We start from the raw sequence: 17,368 nt of genomic DNA, 5'->3' as shown, positions 1-17,368 counted from the left end.
CCCTAACATTCTCAGGGATATATATATAACTTCTGCAAACGCACTGGAAAGTGGAAGGAGGTTCCCTATATCTAGGCATTCTCTTACCTCCACTCTAAACTTTCTCTCTGTACCCCCTGCTCCCCTGCCCAGGTCCTTCTGGCTACAAAGACCCCAACTACCCTCCCTGATTCCAATGCATTCCCTTCTTTTGACCCCACTGATGAGCTTCCACCCTATCAGACACAGGCTGCCATTGTTCAACCATTGGCCTCTGCCCCTCCTTCCACCACTCCTTCTGCTGCTTCCCCCACCCCTCTGCTCCTCTCTCTGCTTCCCCTTCCCCCCGCCCTCCCACCAACTCAGAACCACCGGATCCCCTGGGTCCACCACACACTTGCTATCACGGACCCCCCCAGCCAACCGGTTTCCCTCTACCCCCTCTGAAAGGTGCCTGGCACCAAGGGTATTATGTGAGTTCATGTTCCCTTTTCTCTCACAGACCTGTCTCAAATTGATAAATGCCTCAGTTCCTTCACCACTAACCCTGACTCTTATATTAAAGAATTTCAATATTTGGCCCAATCTTATAGCCTCACCTCGCATGCCATTTGTACCATCCTCTCCTCAACCCTCCTCCCGGAGGAGAGATGAGGGTCTGGGACGCAGCTAAGACACATACAGATGAGATTCACCACACCATCCCTGCCAACCCCGTGGGAACGTTGGTGGTTCCAGAGACAAAACCCCATTGGGACTATCAAACTGATGACACAACTTCCAGAGACCAGATGGTTACCTGCCTAGTGGCAGGGTTAAAGAGGGCTGCCCAAAAGGTTGTTAATTTTGATAAACTCAGGAAAATTCAACAAGAAGAAAAAACAAATCCAGCCAGTTTCTTGTCCCGACTCACAGACGTGCTACGACGCCATACCAAAGTTGATCCTGAAAAACAAGATGGGACAATTATTTTTATGACCCATTTTATCTCCCAGTCAGCCCCAAATATAAGAAAAAAGTTAAAATGACTACAAAATGGTCCTCAGACTCCACAGGCTAAAATTCTAAATGTGGCTTTTAAGGTTTATAATTACTGTGAGGAACAGCAAAGGGATAATAAGGAGAGGAGAGATAAGACCAAATTCCAGATGTTGGCCCAAGCCCTTCGACAAAACCCCTCAGCTTCCAAGCCACAAGGCCAGGGAAAATCCCTAACACCTCCAGGCCCATGTTTTCAGTGTGGCCTTGGGGGACATTGGGTCCGTGCCTGTCCTAAGATATGCCGCCACCAGGACGATGTCCTAAATACAAACAGGAGGGCCACTGATTTTCTAGGACTAGCAACTGTGGCAGAAGACTGACAGAGCCCAGGACTCCCAGGCCCAATGACCATAACGTCACAGGAGCCCAGGGTAATGGCCATCATTGACAGTAGGCCTATCTCTCTCCTCATAAACACCAGCGCCACTTTTTCTGCCTTGCTGGAGTTCTGGGGACCTACCAAGCCTTCTTCAAACTCCACAGTCAGGGTGGAAGAGACTCCTACCCAGCCCTTAATAACCTTTCCCTTAACTTGCATACTGGGAGATATCCTCTTTACCCATTCCTTCCTAGTGCTACCTAATTGTACCACTCCACTCTTAGGTAGAGATATTTTAACAAAATTTTAGGCCACCTGCACCTTACATCCATCCCCACAAAAGCTGCGACCCATCAAACCCTCGTCTCCATCCTCACAGTCCCTCCTTGCCATCATAGGTGCCTTGCTTCAACAAGCTTCACCCAACTCCTTGCCCTTACCGGCAACATTAATGGACCCTACTGTATAGGATCTCAAAAACCCCTCTGTTGCCTCACATCATGAGCCAGTTGTCATTACTCTCAAAGATCCTTCTACTTTCCCAAACCAATCTCAGTATCACATCTCTCTAACCCACCTACAGGGTCTAAAGCCTATTATCTTGGAGCTTCTCACTAAGGGCCTGCTTTGCCCAACTCACTCTCCCTACAACACTTCTATTCTACCTGTAAAAAAGCCTAATGGGTCTTACCAGTTGGTACAGGATCTCCACTTGATCAGTGCAGTGGTGACACCTGTACACCCGGTGGTGCCCAACCCCTACACTCTCCTGTCTCTCATCCCCAGTACCATCACCCATTTCACTGTCCTAGACCTAAAGGATGCTTTCTTCACTATCCCAGTTCACCTATGGTCCCAAAACTTCTTTGCCTTCACCTGAACTGATCCAGATTCTCATCCTTCTGAACAATTGACCTGGACTGTTCTGCCTCAGGGGTTCCGGGACAGTCCCCACCTCTTTGGCCAAGCTCTGGCTTGGGACCTCCCTACCTTCCACCTCTCCCCGAGTAAATTACTCCAACATGTAGATGACCTCCTACTCTACAGCCCCTCAATCGAGGATACTCAACAACACACCACCCTCCTACTTAATTTTCTGGGAAAAAGGGATACCATGTGTCCCCTAACAAGGCTCAACTGTCTCTCACTCAGGTAACTTACCTGGGCCTATCTTTCTCCCCTACTCATAAGGCTATCACCATAGATCGTAAGGCCTTGTCAGCCTCTCTCCCTGCCCCCACCACCAAGGCTAAAATTCTCTCCTTTCTCAGCCCGACAGGCTACCTCAGAGCTTGGGTACCCAACTTCAGTCTAATGGCAAATCACAATATGAGGCATCCAAGGGCCCCATCCAAGAGCCCCTGGACCCCTCTCGGCCTGTGTCAGGCCATTTCAAGTCTGTCTTACAAGCCCTGTTACAAGCCCCAGTGCTTTGCCTGTCAGACCTCACTTGTCCTTTTTTTTCCCTTTATGTCTCTGAGAGGCAAGGGTTTGCCCTAGAAGTTTTAGGAGACAACATAGGGCCTTCCTTTGCTCCAGTAGCATACCTCTCTAAACAATTAGACCCCACACCAGGGGTGGGCCCCATGCCTTAGGGCCCTGGTGGCTGCCTCTTTCCTAATTCAAGAAAGTAAAAAGCTTACCTTTGTGTCTCCCCTTACTGTTTGCTCCCCCCATAGCCTCTTGGAACTCCTAACATATAAGGGTCTTTATTCAAGGGATTCCAAGATGGTGGCTAGAGGAAGGAAGCAGAAAGCGAGCCTCCTATAGTGAAATCTTGGAGAGACGCCAGAGACACACTTTGCAGGCATAATCACTGACAAGAGGCATAATTTTGACCCCTTCACACCTCCAGCTAGCGCAGAGAATCTCCACTTCGCGTTAAACGGAGAAACCAGGAGGGTCCCCAGGCCACCAGTCGCCCGTGCCCACACAGCTTGGGAAGACGTGGACCAGGTGAGCTACGTGGTACTGTGGTACTCCCACAGACAAGCCTGGGCCAGAGCAGCATAGCCCCCTGGACAGACTGACCTCCACCTGGGGAAAAAAGAGAAACTGAGTAATAAGCAATAAGAACAATAAAGACACGCAGGAAAGAGGGTGGGGTGCACTGAGCACTGAAGATTGGGGGAAGGGAATCCTTCCCGGGACTGTAAATAAACAAGCCGGGTGGGCTGGAGAGCCTCTGGCGGGAGCAGGGGCAGGGCATGCACCCAGCAACCAGGAACGGGAAAACTGGTGAGAGTGGCAGAGGGAGGAAAACTCCACAGGAGAGGAGGGAAGACCCACTTCCCACGTGAACTGTAAACAAACATGGCGGCTGGCAGGAGCAGCAGCACCACCCAGTAATCAGGAGCAGGAAAGCTTGTGAAAGTGGCGGTGGGAGGAAAACTCCACAGGACAGGGGGGAAGACCCACCTCCCACATGAACTGTAAATAAACACACAGGCCTGAAAACACGGGTGCAGTGTCACCTTTCCCAGTGCTTGGAAAGGGAAAAGCCTGTAGCAGAGGCTCCCGCACAGAGAACTCTGAACAAACAAAGCCTGCGGGGCCAGGTGAGTGCTAAACTCACCCCAGAGATCTGCATAAATGACGCCTCCAGCAATAGCAGGCTGACAGCAGCAGGCAGGCAAGCCACAGCTGCAGATACCATTCTCAGAACTGTCTCCAGATTCTTTTTTTTTTCTTTTTCGCCCTACCTTTGATTAGAGAACAACTGAATTACACCTGCAAGTGGAAAAACTTAACTGAAACTGTATTGCATTTGAACTTGGGACACATGGTGGGTTTTTGTGTGTGTGTGTGTGTGTGTAGTTTTGTTCTACTTTATGCATCCCCTTTGATGAGACAATTACAGAACAACATCTGAGGCACCATCTCCAGGATTGGAGACTGAGATGGACACCCAAATTATTAAGACTGAAACTTCATTGCATTTGAACATGGAGGTTTTTTGGTTTTCTTTTTTTTAAATTTTCTATTTTCCATTTTATTTTAATTCATATTTATATATAGACATTTCTTTCATTTACTTATTTTTTATTTTTATTATTTTTTTTATTTTTGATTTTCAATCCTCTCTCTGTCTCTCTAATGTCTGTGCAGCTTATCTGTCAATTAGTACACTAATGCTCCCTGTTTATACCTTTGAAAATTTCTTGTCTGAAACCTTGTTCTGCTTTCTCCCTCTTGTCTGTGTACTTGTTTTCCCCTTTCCTTTAACTTCTTGCTTTCCATTTCAGCTCACCCTTCCATTTTAAATATTACCATTCTTCTTATTACAAGCTAGAAAATACTTAATTGCACACAGTAAAGGGACAGTAACAACACCAAGGACAATGACAGGAAGACAGAAAAAACAGGGAAACCAGTTTCCCCACAGCAAAAAATTAGTACAGGAACCAGAGGGGAATGAAGAAAACAGAAACTCAGATCCAGACTCCAACAAAATGAAGATAAACTATGCCAAAGGACCCAATGAAGCCCACAAGAATAATTTAAAAGAAGACATACTACAGTTACTCAATGAGAATTTTATAGAGATGACACTGGATAGGGTCAACCAAAATGTACAGGAGACATTCTAGAAATTCCAAGACAACAAAAATAGAGAATTTGAAAAAGCAAAAGAAGAAATAAAGGAAACCATAGAAGCACTGTATAAACACCAAAGTGAAACAAAGAACATGATGAATAAACAGATAAATGAACTCAGGACAAAAATAGACATTAAAGAGGAAACCACCCAGGATATGGAAAACTTCAGAAAAAAGAACGAAACAGAACTGCAAAACAAAACGGAAGGCCAATCCAGCAGAATAGAACAAACAGAAGATAGAATCTCAGAACTTGAAGATGAAATGGTAATTAAAGGAAAAACCGAAGAACTATTAATTAAACAACTCAAGACCTGTGAAAAGAAATGCAAAAACTCACTGCCTCCATCAAAAGACCAAACTTGAGAATCATGGGCATCGAAGGAGGAGAAAAGGTGTAAGTGAAGGGAATGCATAATCTATTCAACAAAATAATAATGGAAAATTTCCCAAATCTAGAGAAAGATATTCCCATACAGATGCAAGAGGCCTCTAGGACACCAAACAGACCAGATCAAAATAGAACTACCCCATGACATATCATCATTAAAATAACAAGTTCAGAAACTAAGGAAAGAATATTGAAGACTGTAGACAGAAAAAACAAGTAACATACAAAGGTAAACCCATCAAAATCACAGCAGACTTCTCAACAGAAACATTAAAAGCAAGAAGAGCGTGGGGTGAGATCTTCCCGGCACTGAATGAAAATAACTTCAACCCCAAGATACTCTACCCAGCAAAACTATCATTCAAAATACATGGAGCAATAAAAGTCTTCCATGATAAGCAGAAACTAAAACAATATGTGACCACAAAGTCACCACTACAAAAGATTCTTCAAGGGATTCTGCACACAGAAATTGAAACCCAACTTGACCATGAAAAGACAGGCAGCACCAAACCACAGGAAAAGAAAAGCAAGAAAGTAGAGAGTAACCTCAACTTAGGTACACACAATCAAACCTTCAAACAACTAAGACAACTAAATGACAGGAATCACCACATACCTATCACTACTAATGCTTAATGCTAACGGACTTAATTCACCCATCAAAAGGCACCACTTGATGAAATGGATTAATAAGGAAGATCCAACAATTTGTTGCTTACAGGAGACCCATCTCACCGCCAGAAATAAGCATAGGCTTAGGATGAAAGGCTGGAAGAAGATTTACCAAGCCAATGGTCCCCGAAAACAGGCAGGAGTAGCAATACTCATCTCTGACAAAGTAGATTTCAAACCTACATTGATCAAATGAGATAAAAAAGGACATTCCATACTAATAAAAGGGGAAATAGACCAAAAGGAAATAATAATCATCAATCTGTATGCACCCAATGTAAACGCACCCAGTTTCATCAAACATACCCTGAAAGACCTAAAAGCATATATAAATGCCAACACAGTGGTTGTGGGAGACTTTAACACCCCATTATCATCAATAGATAGGTCATCCAAAGAAAAAATCAATAAAGAAATACAAGATCTAAAATATGCAATAGATCAAATGGACCTAGTAAATGTATACAGAACATTTCATCCAACCTCTACACAATATACATTCTTCTCAGCAGCCCATGGAACCTTCTCCAAAATAGATCATATCCTAGGGCACAAAGCAAGTCTCAGCAAATATAAGAAAATAGAAATTATACCGTGCATACTATCTGATCACAGTGCAGTAAAAGTAGAACTCAATAACAAAAGTAAAGACAAAAAAATGCAAACAGCTGGAAACTAAATAACTTGCTACTTAATGAACAATGGATCATCAATGAAATAAAAGAGGAAATTAAAAAGTACCTGGAAGTCAATGAAAATGAAAACACAACCTGCCAGAACCTATGGGACACAGCTAAGGCAGTCCTGAGAGGAAAGTTTATACCCATGAGTGCATATATTAAAAAGACTGAAAGATCCCAAATCAATGACCTAATGATACATCTCAAACTCCTAGAAAAACAAGAACAAGCAAATCCCAAAACAAATAGAAGGAGAGAAATAATAAAAATAAGAGCTGAAATCAACGAAATAGAAACCAAAAAAACCATACAAAGAATTAATGAAACAAAAGGTTGGTTCTTTGAAAAAATAAACAAGATTGATAGACCCCTGGCAAACCTGACTAAAATGAGGAGAGAAAAAACCCAAATTAGTAGAATCAGGAATGCAAAAGGGGAGATAACAACAAACACCATGGAAGTCCAGGAAATCATCAGAGACTACTTTGAGAATCTATATTCAAGTAAATTTGAAAATCTAAAAGAAATGGACAGATTTCTAGATACATATGATCATCCAAAACTGAACCAAGAGGAAATTAATCACCTGAATAGACCTATAACACAAAATGAAATTGAAGCAGCAATCAAGTCTCCACAAAAAGAAAAGTACAGGACCTGATGGATTCTCTGCTGAATTCTATCAGACCTTTAAAGAACTGATACCAACCCTCCTTAAACTGTTCCACGAAATAGAAAGGGAAGGAAAACTGCCAAACACATTTTATAAAGCCAGTATTACACTTATCCCAAAACCAGGCAAAGACACCTCCAAAAAAGAGAACTATAGGCCAATCTCGTTAATGAACATTGACGCAAAAATCCTCAACAAAATAATGGCAAACTGAATTCAACAACACATCAAAAAGATTATTCACCATGACCAAGTAGGCTTCATCCCAGGGATGCAGGGGTGATTCAACATATGAAAATCAATAAATGTAATAAACCACATTAACAGAAGCAAAGACAAAAACCACTTGATCATCTCAATAGATGCAGAAAAAGCCTTTGATAAGATCCAACACCATTTCATGATAAAAGCTATAAGAAAACTAGGAATAGAGGGAAAGTACCTCAACATTATAAAAGCTATATATGACAAACCTACAGCCAGCATTATACTTAATGGAGAAAAACTGAAACCATTCCCTCTAAAATCAGGAACCAGACAAGGATGCCCACTATCTCCACTCCTATTCAACATAGTACTGGAATTCCTAGCCAGAGCAATTAGGCAAGAAGAAGGAATAAAAGGAATACAAATAGGTAAAGAAACTGTCAAAATATCCCTATTTGCAGATGATATGATCCTATACCTTAAAGACCCAAAAAACTCTACTCAGAAGTTTCTAGACATCATCAATAGCTATAGCAAGGTAGCAGGATATAAAATCAACATAGAAAAATCATTAGCATTTCTATGAGCAAACTGAAAAAGAATGTATGAAACAATTCCATTTACAATAGCCTCAAAAAAAATCAAATACCTAGGTGTAACCCTAACAAAAGATGTGAAAAACCTCTACAAGGAAAACTATACACTTCTGAAGAAAGAGATTGAGGAAGACTATAGAAAGTGGAGAGATCTTCCATGCTCATGGATTGGTAGAATCAACATAGTAAAAATGTCTATACTCCCAAAAGTAATCTACATGTTTAATGCAATTCCCATCAAAATTCCAATGACATTCATTAAAGAGATTGAAAAATCTACTGTTAAATTTATATGGAAATACAAGAGGCCAAGGTAATACTCAGTCAAAAGAACAATGCAGGAGGTATCACAATACCTGACTTCAAACTACATTACAAAGCAATAACAATAAAAACGCATGGTACTGGCACAAAAACAGACATGAAGACCAGTGGAACAGAACAGAGGACCCAGATATGAAGCCACACAACTATAACCAACTTGTGTTTGACAAAGGCCCTAAAAATATATGATGGAGAAATAGCAGCCTCTTCAACAACTGCTGGGAAAACTGGTTAGCAGTCTGCAAAAAACTGAAACTAGATCCATGTATATCACCCTATACCAAGATTAACTCAAAATGGATCAAGGATCTTAATATCAGACCACAAACTCTAAAGTTGATACAGGAAAGAGTAGGAAATACTCTGGAATTAGTAGGTACAGGTAAGAATTTCTCAATGAAACCCCAGCAGCACAGCAACTAAGAGATAGCATAGATAAATGGGACCTCATAAAGCTAAAAAGCTTCTGTTCATCAAAAGAAATGGTCTCTAAACTGAAGAGAACACCCACAGAGTGGGAGAAAATATTTGCCAACTATACATCAGACAAAGGACTGATAACCAGAATATATAGGGAACTTAAAAAAGTAAATTCTCCCAGAACTAATGAACTAATAAAGAAATGGGCAAGTGAACTAAACAGAAATTTCTCAAAAGAAGAAATTCAAATGGCCAAAAAACACATGAAAAAATGCTCACCATCAAATTAAAACCATGCTAAGATTCCACCTCACCCCTGTTAGAATAGCCATCATTAGCAACACCACCAACAACAGGTGTTGGTGAGGAATGTGGGGAAAAAGGAACCCTCTTATGCTGTTGGTGGGAATGTAAACTAGTACAACCACTCTGGAGAAAAATTTGGAGGCTACTTAAAAAGCTAGACATTGATCTACCATTTGATTCAGCAATACCACTCTTGGGGGATATACCCAAAAGACTGTGACACAGGTTACTCCAGAGGCACCTGCACACCCGTGTTTACTGCGGCACTATTCACAATAGCCAAGTTATGGAAACAGCCAAGATGTCTCACCACTGACGAATGGATTAAGAAAATGTGGCATCTATACACAATGGAATTTTATGCAGCCATGAAGAAGAACGAAATGTTATCATTCGCTGGTAAATGGATGGAATTGGAGAACATCATTCTGAGTGAGGTTAGCCTGGCCCAAAAGACCAAAACTCGTATGTTCTCCCTCATATGTGGACATTAGATCAAGGGCAAACACAACAATGGGATTGGACTTTGAGCACATGATAAAAGTGAGAGCACACAAAGGAGGGGTGAGGATAGTTAAGACACCTAAAAAATTAGCTAGCATTTGTTGCACTTAATGCAGAGAAACTAAAGCAGATACCTTAAAAGCAACTGAGGCCAATAGGAGAAGGGGACCAGGAACTAGAGAAAAGGTTAGAACAAGAAGAATTAACCTAGAAGGTAACACCCACGCACAGGAAATCAATGTGAGTCAATGCCCTGTATAGCTATCCTTATCTCAACCAGCAAAACCCCTTGTTCCTTCCTATTATTGTTTATACTCTCTCTACAACAAAATTAGAAATAAGGGCAAAATAGTTTCTGCTGGGTATTGAGGGGGTGGGGGTGAGATGGAGGGGGCGGGGTGGGTGGTAAGGGAGGGGGTGGGGGTTGGGGGGAGAAATGACCCAAGCCTTGTATGCACATATGAATAATAAAAGAAAAAAAAAAAGGGTCTTTACTCTATGACCCCCTCCCGTATCTTATCCCTCCAGGTGGCCTTGGTCGAGGATCCTACCCTAATTTTCACCTTGTGTCCCCTACTTAATCCAGCCACTTTTCTTCCTCTCTCTTCAACACCCATAGTTCACTCCTGCCTCAAGATCCTTGAGGAGCTCCTCCCCTGCCCAGACCACATTCAGGAGGGCACCCTTCTCAGGCTGACTACACTTGGCTCATTGATAGCAGTTCGTTCATTCACAATGGACAGCAAAGATCTGGATATGCCATCGTGTCTGATTCTGCCATCATTGACGCATGCCCTCTCCCTTTGGGTACTAGTTCCTAGAAGGCAGAATTAACTGCCCTGGCCAGAGCTCTAACCCTGGCAAAAGACAAAGCCATCAACATTTACACTGACTCTAAATATACATTTCACACTTTATTGTCCCACTCTGCAATCTGGAAGGGAAGGGGATTCCTAACTACAAGAGGAACTCCCATTTATCAATGCTGCCTTAATAGCCCAGGTCTTAGAGGCTTCACACCTTCCTTCCTAGGTGAGCATTACTCATTGTAAAGCTCACCAAACTGACTCCTCTATCATTCCAGAGGAAACAACTGAGCAAATGCAGAGGCAAAACAAGCAGCCCTCCAATCTACACCTCAACTAACCATGCACCCCCTTACCCCAACTTCCTCCCTCCCCCTCACTAAACTCTCACTTCCCCCTTCTAAAATTAAAACTCTTCTTTCCTATTTATACACACTTTTTCACATTAACCTTTATGCTCTTTAAATCTTCCTTCGCCAATCCCTTTCCCTATCTCCAGGAGACATACAATACCTCAAACAGATTACACAATCCTGCTCAATTTGCCAGCGCACAAACCCTAGCTCCAATGTTAGAGCCCCTTCCTTTCCTACCCACCAAGCTAGAGGATGCCTCCCTGCCATGGACTGGCAAGTGGACTTTACCCATACGCCCCCAGTAAAGAAAATTAAACACCTCTTGGTACTGTTACACACCTTCACAGGATGGGTGGAAGCCTTCCCTAAAACTAACAAAAGGGCCTCCACAGTAACAACAATTCTGGTCACAGATATTATCCCACAGTTTGGCCTCCCAGCCTCCCTGCAATCAGACAATGGGCCTGAGTTTGTTTCCTCTATTTCCAATAACACAAGTCTTAAACATCCACTGGAAATTCCACATCCCCTACCACCCTCAATCTTCAGGTAAAGTTGAGCGTGCCAATTGCACATTAAAAAATACACTCACAAACTCTCTCTCCCACTCCATCTAGATTGGACAAAACTCTTGCCCCTAGCCCTTCTCTGCCTCTGGGCCCTTCCAAAAAGACCACTCATGCTCAGCCCCTTCGAGCTCCTCTATGGCTGCCCACTCCTCCCTATCATGGTTCAGCCAAATCCCCCCAACATTTCTCTCACTCTCCTCAATCCTCTCCTTACCTTTCTTCACTCTCTCCTTTGGTCTCATGCTCACGATCAATTGCCACAGCCCTCTGACACCACCAAAATAACTCCCTCCCTCCAAATGGGAGATATGGTTTATTTAAAAAAGTACAACCACATCTGGCCACCTACAGAAAAAATGGAGGGGCCCATTTGAGGTCATCCTCACCACACTCATGGCTGCAAAATTAGCAGGATTCCCTTCCTGGGTACACATCCAAAATCTAAAGTTGACAGCCCCACAAAAGATCTACCAATCTCTCCTTACAGGACCAACAAAAGTGAAGATCTCCTGCCTCCCTAAGATCTCAGAAGATGGAGACACACCCACTGAGATTCCCGGAAAATAAAATAAAACCCTATGCCCAGGGATCTAACATCCCACCTACTTATTCTCTGTATTTCTCCTCTCCCATTCTTTCTGTCAGTGCCTGCCCACGCTTTTACTTCTTCCTGTATACCCTCTATATACCCTCTACTCTGAGACTTTAGATTTCCCACCTGAGAACATTTGCTGCCCCCTGCCAGCCGGAAGCAGCCAGAGGATCAAACTGCGCCCCAATACCCAACCCTTTTCCTCTTCCTCTCTCTTTAAGAAACAAAAAATGGAGGAATGATAAGAACCCCTTGCCACCATTCTGCAGCCTGAACCACAGGTGGTCTCGTTCTTTGCAGAACAAAGCCTCACTGTCCCTTACCTCCTGCCACCTCCCTTTGCCCATCCCTGGCTCTTGCTTTCTCCCAAATGCTACTTGAGGCCAGACCCGCCAGAGAGAAGCTGCTGCGCCATTTTTTCTTGGCCAGCCAGCCTGCTTATTAAACTTTTGGGCATGAGATACCTCTCGTGAGCCCCCTTTCTGTGCGGTGTGCGGCGTTTTCCTAACATTGATTATTTGGGATCACAGGCCCGCACCACCAACCCTGGCTGACTTATGAGATGGGGTTTCTGCTGTGTTTTGCTGGGGCCGGCCTTGACGTGTGACCCTTCCGATCTCCAACTCCCAAGCGGTGGAGATTACAGCAGTAAGCCGCCGTGCCTGAACTACCTCTGACACATCTCAAAATCCTAAGAGAGGTGGGTTTTCTGCTCACATCCTCAGAATCGAAGCCCAGCGGCTCAGGTGGCTGCCAGTCCACATGAGGCTTAGCTCACGGCTCACAGCTCTCTTGGACTCCCAGCCACGCCCCAAGCTTCTGCACACGGCCCCCTCCGGGTCGGAACACTCTCCGCCCGCTCACAATGGGCGTCGGAAGCGCGCACGTCACCTAGCAACGCTCCACTGTCCGGAAATAGCGCGCTCAGCTGAAATGTCCCGGCCGGCGCCCACATTCGGGGCTTCAGGATGGGCGCTGGGGTCGGGTCGGGTGCCTGCCTGAGGACACAGCCTAAGCTGAGTCCTTCAGTATGGCAGCCATCTCTGAGCGCTGAGGCGGGGAGCAGCCACAACAGGCGGACACCCACAGCGAAGCCCAGCATCAGCCAGTCCCGCCCTGAGTCACTCCTGTGACACCCTCCCGAGTCACATAACTGCCCTGTGAGTCGCAGACAACGTCTCCTCAAGCCTTCCCGCTCACCTTACCTGCGGCTGGACCTACAGCTCACAATCTCCTCAGGTGAACCGACCCTTGCACACCAAGATGCCCGCCAATAGGAGAGCGCCGGAAGTCCCGCCTCCCGAGCGCCCTCTCCTGGGCCTCATTGGTCCAGTGGCTGAAGCTCAGCACGGAGGCTTCTGGGTAATGTCTGTCGGCCGACTGCGTCATTGTGGGGCATGGGCAGTACGGACCGCACTACAGGTGCAGAAGCCAGACCTCCCACGAGGCGCGCTGGCTAGTGGTGTCACAAAGTTTGATGACCAGATTGCATTTTGCTTCTGCTGTTGGGGACATACCGATATTTCTGTGGAACTGCATCCAGTTATAGAGGAGGTTAGAGACATTATTTAGGTGTTTTCTAAAGGTACAAAGTCAAATGTCACACGAAACTGAATCGTGGGACACAAAACGTGTGTCCACCTATGATGTAGAGTCCACAGGTAGTAGCTTGTTTCTCATTAGATCCACGTGGACTGAAGCTTTAGAGGAATTCTGCAAAATCAGGTATCCTTGCATACCCTCGAGAGGGTCATGATGGGGAAGAAGAGGGTGACCTGAGAAGATGGACAAGTGTGGGGTCTCTGGTTGGTCCCCACAGGAAGCATCGTTGTCTGGGTGATCAGTGATTGTGTCGCCTCCGCCATTACCACTGCTTAATGTAGATAATGTCGTACTCATTATCCAGACATGGATTCAGACAGCGTCTTCAGGAGTCATAGTGGCCATGTGGAAAGAACCATCTGATCAGGGGAAGACAAGGTGGGCTTCTGTTAATTAGTTTCTGTGCTGGGAAGTGACTGTTATTTCACCTGCAGTTGCAGGGGAGAAATCTGCATCAGAAATAGAAAGTATGTTAGAATATCAGTTGTGAAATGTGTAATAACTAAAAGCATGATTATTCAAAAATGGCCAATATAGTTCTAAAGAAACATTGTCAGAGAATATGTTGAGAAGTCAGCATCTCAGTATTTTCACCAAATGACACTAATGTCTGAGTATGAGATTGAGTCTGGTGACCTAGGAAAGACATAGGAAACTTGAAATTCTTAAAGCTTTTGACATTAAAATTTGATTTTAAGTAATATTATAATTGAGAAACTGAGGGGCTTGTGGACATAGTTCATTGATAGAGCACTTAACTAGCATGTGGAGACCTTGGATTTGGTGCTTGATTCCAGCACCACAAGGAATAAAAAGAAAGAGCAGAGGAACTGAGGAATACCAGCTGTAAGGGACAGTAAAGAGAGTATTCACATACAACTGACAGAATCCTAAAGATAGATAATGAGTAGTGTCATATTTACTCCATGCTTTGAGAGTATTTGTGTAGTCTCTACTGTATACCAGGCACTGTATTGTAGGTACAAAGGACACACCAGGATTCAATGAGATAAATACTTGTGTCTTCATTTGACTAACACTCTAGGCAAGAAAAATGGAGTTAGTAAATGGGAGATTAAATACACAGGTGTATTGCATTTTGAATTGGGTGTATGTATAATCATAAGAAAAGAAGAAAGTTACAGGTGTTAAGAGTGTGTGTGGGGATGGGCAACTCTGGCTCTTCTCTGTCATCCTGGCAACTCAGGAGGCAGAGATCAGGAAGATAGAGGTTTGAAGCCAGCCCCAGACAAATAGTTTGTGAGACCCTATTTTGAAACAACAACAACAACAAAAAGAAAACAACCACAAAAAAGGGCTGGTGGAGTGGCTCAAGTGGTAGAATGCTTGCTTAGCAAGTGTCAGGCCATGAGTACTGCCAAAAAATGTGTGTGTGTATGTGTGAGTGTGTGTGTGTATGTGTGAAGTGTTTTGCAATTGTTTTGCGAGGATATAGATTACTATGGGAAGGCCTCAAGTAAGATGGCATTTGAATAAAACTGTATGGAATGAGAGTCAAAACTCTGGAGATAGCTCGTGGAATAATTTCTAAGGAAATAAAACACTGCTCTGTGGGAAAGCACCTAATTTGCTATCACTTGTGTTCCATTCTAAAAAGAGGGGAGAGCTGATGCATGTTCAAACCAACTGAGTAAGGAGGAGTATACAAAGAGAGGGATAATACAGGAGCCAGGTATGTATAACTTGCAGTCCGTTTTAAAGGCCTATTATGTATCACTAAGTAAATGATGGATTATGGGGAGAGATTTGAAGAAAAGAATAGAATCTGTAGGCATTCTTTAGTTGAGTACTGTGGAGATAACTTAGTGTGGATATCATTTAGAAGGGTAGCATCAAAATCTGAGTGAACTGTTCTGGGTGGGCAATAGTGGTGATGAAATATAGGCAAAATTATTATGCAGTGTCCAGTAAGGGCCAAATGATTTCTCTGTTGGCCTGGACATGGTGACATGGATTTTGGAGGATATAAATGTATAGGAGGACAATGTTACATTTCCAGATGTCTCCATATCTGATACTGGAAGCATGAAAAGAACCAGGAGTTCTCATAATATTGAAGACTCCCAACTAAAAGAGGGTTGTACCTTTTCCTGCTTTCCAAGCACTAATTTAGACCTTAAGCAATCTCTAAAAAGGAAAACAGTTTAGGATAGACAGAGCAATATGTTCCAGAAAAAGGAGGTCTGGGGCCAGTAGAAGCAGGCAAGTGAGTTGGGGAGAAAAGTGGAAATGGGGCAGGCAACATAAGTCTTTTTTCTTGAATTTACACTGAATGAAGTCAGTCATGTCAGGGATTTGAACAGTAGAGGGAGAGGACTGTCTGTATTATCCATAACTCATCCTGGCCCCTGTGTTGAATAAGCTGTAACAGTATTAGTATTAGAAGTAAGGAATCTATTTAGAAGAAACATATAATGATCTAGGTGAGAGGGAGGGTGGCTGTGACTAGGGGGCATCTATGATGGTGAGAAAAAAATGTTCAGATTTTTTTGCATTGCTTAGTATTTAATACTAATTTAATAATTTTAAAGTGCATAGTTAATAAAATAGAAAATATTTTTCTGACACATACATGCTTTACAAGTAAATGAAAAGTTACAGGCTTAAAAACTTGTAACTTTTCAAATATTTAATCATTGTTAACAAATGATTAAATAAACTTCTAAACATTTCATTAACTCCTATATTTCATATAGAATTTTCAAAGTTCTGGGTACCATTTGATAGATATATGTATACAAAGCCTCATGATCAAATCAGGGTCATTGGCATTCCCATCTTTTTAAACATTGGTCATTTCTTTGTGTTGAGACTCTCCAAGCTATTTAAACTTTTTCTCAAAAAAGTCTTTCTGTATATCCTAGGCTGGCCTGCAGCTCCGTGTAGCTCAAGTTAGTCTGAACTTCTGATTCTTTTGTCTCAGCCTTTCAAGTGCTAGGATTATAGGCATATAACACCACTCCTGACTAGTTCTTTAAAAATACATAATAAATTGTGGTAAAGGATATTCATGTTCCTGTGCTGTAGAAGACGAGAATTTGTTTCCATCTAAATGTTATTTGGTATTATTATCTGAGGTTCCTTTGTCACTGCTACCCTCTACCTTTCCTAGCCTCTAGTGCCCACCATTGTACTTTCTAATTCTATGAAATAAACCTTTTAGCTTCCTCATATCAGTGAGAACAAGCAGTATCTGTTCTGTGCCTGGATTATTTCACTTGAAATGAAGTCATGTTCTCCAGTTCCATCCACGTTGCAGCATATGACAGGATTTCATTCTTTTTTATGAATGAACAATATTCCACATATACTATTTTTTCTGTACCCATTTATCCCTTGATGACACTGATTCCATGTATATTGCTAACGTGAACAGTGCTGAAATAAACATGGAAAAGCCAGTATCTCTGATTTGCTCTTGTCATTTCCTTTAGATATATGCCCAAGAGTGGTCTAGAAGCATTTTATGGTAGGTCTGTTTTTAGTGTTTTGACAAACCTCTATACTGTTTTCCATTATGGCTGTGCTAATTTTACATTCTCACCTACAGTGTATAAGTGATCCCTTTTTTATTTTACTTATTTTGGTGGTGTTGGGGTTTGAACTCAGGGCCTTACACTTGTTTGGCAAGTGGTCTACCAGTTGAAAAACTCCACCAGTCTTTTTTTTATTAGCATATACTGTTCACACAGAGGGAGTGCATTGTGA

The 17,368-nt window shown here is 43.0% G+C and overlaps 1 long non-coding RNA gene across 2 annotated transcripts; it reads right to left on the bottom strand.

The window, feature by feature from the left end:
* Window positions 1–799: 799 nt before the first annotated feature.
* LOC141418193 (uncharacterized) lies at window positions 800–13,354 on the bottom strand. 2 transcript variants are annotated; one of them, XR_012442887.1, is made up of 3 exons: window positions 13,238–13,354; window positions 2,983–3,376; window positions 800–924 (listed from the first exon to the last, which is right to left on the bottom strand). It is a non-coding gene; the product is annotated as an uncharacterized lncRNA (long non-coding RNA). The 2 variants fall into 2 exon arrangements; XR_012442886.1 differs by having other exon boundaries at window positions 3,189–3,376.
* Between the last annotated feature and the right edge of the window lie 4,014 nt (window positions 13,355–17,368).

The sequence above is a fragment of the Castor canadensis genome, chromosome 16 (assembly GCF_047511655.1).
Source record: "Castor canadensis chromosome 16, mCasCan1.hap1v2, whole genome shotgun sequence".
In the NCBI taxonomy this organism is placed as follows: domain Eukaryota; kingdom Metazoa; phylum Chordata; class Mammalia; order Rodentia; family Castoridae; genus Castor; species Castor canadensis.
The sequence above is the reverse complement of the archived record's forward strand: the minus strand, read 5'-3'. Positions and strand labels throughout refer to the sequence as shown.